This window comes from Odocoileus virginianus, chromosome 16 (assembly GCF_023699985.2).
Source record: "Odocoileus virginianus isolate 20LAN1187 ecotype Illinois chromosome 16, Ovbor_1.2, whole genome shotgun sequence".
Taxonomy (NCBI): domain Eukaryota; kingdom Metazoa; phylum Chordata; class Mammalia; order Artiodactyla; family Cervidae; genus Odocoileus; species Odocoileus virginianus.
This window is the reverse complement of record NC_069689.1, coordinates 55766516-55771370: the sequence shown is the minus strand read 5'-3', so window position 1 is coordinate 55771370 and position 4855 is coordinate 55766516.

The window sequence follows — 4855 nt, the reverse complement described above, 5'->3', positions numbered from 1 at the left end:
TCCCTTTGCTGCGCACCTGAAACTATCACAACTTTGATAATCAGCTATACCCTAGGACAAAATTAAAAGTTTTAAAAAATACATTAAAAATTTATTTAAAACCTTGATATGAAATATCTGAAATTATTGTCATATTTGTAATGGGATGTTGTGTAATTATTGCTCTAACTTTATCTTTGTCTCATCGCATGCAGTAGGCACTTGATAGGGCTTCCCAGATGGCTCAGTGGCAAAGAATCCGCCTGCAAATGCAGGAGACATGGGTTCAATCCCTGGGTTGTGACAATCCCTTGGTGAAGGAAATGGCTACCCACTCCAGTATTCTTGCCTGGAAAATCCCATGGACAGAGCAGCCTGGTGTGCTACAGTCCATGGGGTAGCAAAGAGTCAGACGCCACTTAGCAACTAAACAACAGCAATAAGGCACTTAATGTGTTTGAATTAATAAGTGATATTATTTAGTTATGATTGAATGAGTAGCATCATTGAATGTCATTAATGAATGACAAATGTCATTTTAAAACCCTCTTACACTGTTGGTGGGAATGCAAACTAGTACAGCCACTATGGAGAACAGTGTGGAGATTCCTTAAAAAACTGGAAATAGAACTGCCATATGACCCAGCAATCCCACTCCTGGGCATACACACCGAGGAAACCAGATCTGAAAGAGACACGTGTACCCCAATGTTCATCGCAGCACTGTTTATAATAGCCAGGACATGGAAGCAACCTAGATGCCCATCAGCAGACGAATGGATAAGGAAGCTGTGGTACATATACACCATGGAATATTACTCAGCCATTAAAAAGAATACATTTGAATCAGTTCTAATGAGATGGATGAAACTGGAGCCCATTATACAGAGTGAAGTAAGCCAGAAAGATAAAGACCAATACAGTATACTAACGCATTTATATGGAATTTAAAAAGATGGTAACAATAACCCTATATGCAAGACAGAAAAAGAGACACAGATGTACAGAACAGACTTTTAGACTCTGTGGGAGAAGGCGAGGGTGGGATGATCTGAGAGAACAGCACTGAAACAAGTGTACTATCAAGGGTGAAGCAGATCACCAGCCCAGGTGGGATGCATGAGACAAGTGCTCAGGGCTGGTGCACTGGGATGACCCAGAGGGATGGGATGGGGAACACATGTAAATCCATGGCTGATTCATGTCAATGTATGGCAAAAACCGCTACAATATTGTTAAGTAATTAGCCTCCAACTAATAAAAACAAATGGAAAAAAAATTTAAAAATAAAAATAAAATGTCCATTTTCATTGCTAATATGAAGTAAAAAATTTTATTGTGGTTATGTTAATAAAAAACCTTTATGAAGAAAAAAGTAAAATGGATAACCGACAAGGTCCTACTGTACAGCCAAGGGAACTCTGCTCAGTGTTATGTGGCAGCCTGGATGGGAAAGGAGTCCGGAGGGAACAGATACACGTATATGTGTGGCTGAGTCCCTTTGCTGTGCATCTGAAACTGTCACAACATTGTCAATCGGTTATACTCCAATACAAAAGAAAAAGGAAGGAAAGAATATGGCATTCCAGAATGTTCTAAGGGTTTAGGCGGAGAGCACCCACCCTGCAGATGGACAAGGGGAGGTGAGTTGGGGGAAGAACTCAGAAGGCTGTGATTCGCATGACTTCGTCAACAGATGGGGCCCATCAGAAGCAGAGCCTCCCCACTGGGCGCCCGGCTTGTTGGCTCAGCTTTTGCAGAAAGTGCTTAATGGGTTCCCGTCTCCAAGCCCAAGACCCTTATAAATCATGGAATAGGTACGCCGCCCCTCAGCAGGACACCGGATTAAAATGCCTGGAATGCAGCCGGCCTCTGGTTCTACAGCCCAGCTCCTAATTCTTCCCACACATTTCACTTAAGACTGGAATAAAAATGCCAAAAACAAAGAAACGTGACCTGGCGCTGACGGGGAAGAGAAAAAACATTTCATCACAGCAGTTTATCAGTGTGTGAGCCCTGCTCTTCCACCAGGGTCCTTGACAGTAAAAGCCATGCTGGCTCATGTTTCTCATGGAGTCTCCACATCCCTAGAGGGCTACCATGTTTTCATCATGGCCACATTGGGGCGTAAGCTGGACCCACAGAGCTGAGCTCCATCATGATGGCATCACACATGGGTTATTGGAAACCTTGGAGATCCCTCAGACTCCCAACTAGTCTTCTGAGATCTGCCTTTGGAAGCCACGGAAAGTCACCTTGTCACATCAACTCAGTGAGCAGCCAGGATCCCGAATGCTAATAAGATGCTAGAAACCTTGGAGTTATGTTTTCTTAGGTTCACTTCCCACTGGCAGAATGCTGTGTTAATGTGCTTCCAAGTCACCACATAAGGGGGGTGGGGAGGAGGCTTTTGTCTGAAACATGGGTGCTCACACACTTCCTGTGTGGCCTCTTCCAGGGGCCAGCTCCTGGGAAGGTGGGACAGAAGAGAGAAATGATCCAGGGCGTGGTCCTGAGGAGGCTTTCAGTGGGGACTTCTTCAGGCTTTCTGTTCATCAGTCTCTGTGCAATACTTGGGACAGTACATGGAACTCAGCGAATGATCTTTAAAATGTTAAGGAATTCTTTTGCTGGACAGCTGAAACTAACACAACATTGTAAATCAACTCAACTCCAATATAAAGTAAAAATTAAAATATTTTGGAAAAACTATAAAAAATTCATTTTGCTCTAAGTCACAAGCATTGGACAGAGGAGGCAGAGGCAGGTTCCTCAATTGTCCAACTCCACAGTGAGTTCATCACGACTGCTGGCAGCTTAAGAGTTTTCTGGATAGGTCTCAGACCCTGCGTCTGAGCCAGGGACGGGTGTGCACACTTGTATTGTCATTCCTGTCTGCCTCAGGGAGATGGAACGTATGGAGGGCAGTGGAGAGCTGAGATGAGATGCAGTTAGCATTGGGTCATGATGAAAACTGGCTGAGCTCAAGTGAGAGGGATGGGCTGGGAGTGGGGGCAAAGGGGAAGAGGACCAAGGTCAGGAGGATTGGGGAAGAAAGAGCCTCAACTCTGGAATCTTTGAGCTTTGCCCTTGACTTTGAGTGGTTCTCCTACAATTTTGTGGGTGTGTGGTCGGGGAGGGAGTGTGAGGAGGTGCGAAGAATAGTAAGTAAGGGGTGACACTTAGCCTAATCTGAACCAGGATCAAGAAGGATTTCTAAAAAACAACATATAGGAAACACTTGAGAACCCAAGGGTGAAGGCACTTCTTGTTGCCTGAGAAGACAACTTCATGATGCTGGAGCCAGGTGATAGAAAAATGGCATATTTCAAACAGATAGCCTGAAGATAAGAAATGGCAGAGGGACTTCCCTGGTGGTCCAGTGGTTAAGAATCCACCCACCAATGCAGGGGGTATAGCTTTGATCCCTTGTCTGGGACCTAAGATCCCACATGCCTTGTGGCTGAAAAGCCAAAACATTTAAAATAACAGAAGCAATATTGTAATCTGTTCAATAAAGACTTTGAAAATGGTCCCCATCAAAAAAAAAGAAAGAAAAGAAGTGGAAGAAGTGGGAGAGAGGCAGAAAGTCAAGCTGTGTGGCAAGGGCCAAGATGGGAATGTTGGTTCTGAATGCCCAGGGTCTGCCAATCCTGGAGACGGCCCACCATCCAAAGGAACTGAACTCCAGCATGACTTTAGACCTTCTGAGCAGACCACAGAGGTCCCTGGGACTCTGTTATTCTGCTGGGGAGAAAGAAGTGGCTGCCCACGGACCTCCATCCATGTTCACACATCCCAGCTCTCTGCTTTCACTTTCAGGTACCAGAGTCTGGGTCTCCTTATCAAAAGGCTGTCTTCAACCTGCCGGATTCTACTTTGCAGAAGCATACAGAGCCCAATGCCTCAGATTTTTACATCCGCCAAGACCAGCCCTTTACCAATGATCAATGACAGTCCTATAACAAATACTACACTGCAGCAAAGAATAGGAACAGTCACACTTCATTTTTCTATCAGAAAACAAGAAATTCAAAAATATTTTTAAAACTATGCCTGCAAAGAATTTCACCTTTCCTTTTCAATAAAAATAAATCTTAAATTTTAGAAATATTTGATAGTGTAGATGTGGAAAGGAGCTTGTCCACCAAGAAACCTGTTTTTCAGAACTTCCCTTTTGGTCCAGTGGTTAAGAATCTGCCTGCCAGTGCAGGGGACACTGGTTTGATCCCTGGTCTGGGAACTAATATCCACATGTCGTGGCCCAGGTGCCACAACTACTGAAGCCCACACACCCTGGAGCCTGTGCTCTGCAACAAGAAGCCACCGCAATGAGGAGCTGGCACACCGCAACCAGAGAGGAGCCCCTGCTCACAGCACACAGCAACAAAGACCCAACCCAGTACAGTCAAAAATAAATTGATTAATTAATTAAAAAACAAGAATGGGGAAGAAAGTGGTCATCTTAAAAAAAAAAAAAAGGGCAAAAAAAAATCTATTTTTTCCAGGACTAGGGAAATCTACTTATCCTGGTTGACCTGAGACTTTTCTTTTTTTAGCAGTGAAAGTCCTATGTCCCAGAAATGAAGAAAACCAGGACATCTGGTCACCTACCCAGGACCTCAACATTTCCTGACAAAGATAGAACCCCTGAAAAGGAAGGAAGATGTTGACAGGGTTTTATGGAACCACAGAAGTTTAATGCTAGAGGGAATTTTGGTAATAGATGAGGAAAAGGGGGTTCTGAAGTTTATTCTGTTTATTCTGTTTCCCAGAAGCTTGGGCAATAGAGGAAACTTATCTCAGCCTGATTATTCTAATGAGTGAGGCCAAGAATCATACCCACAAAGAGCCCGTGAGAAGCTGGGGACTAGGT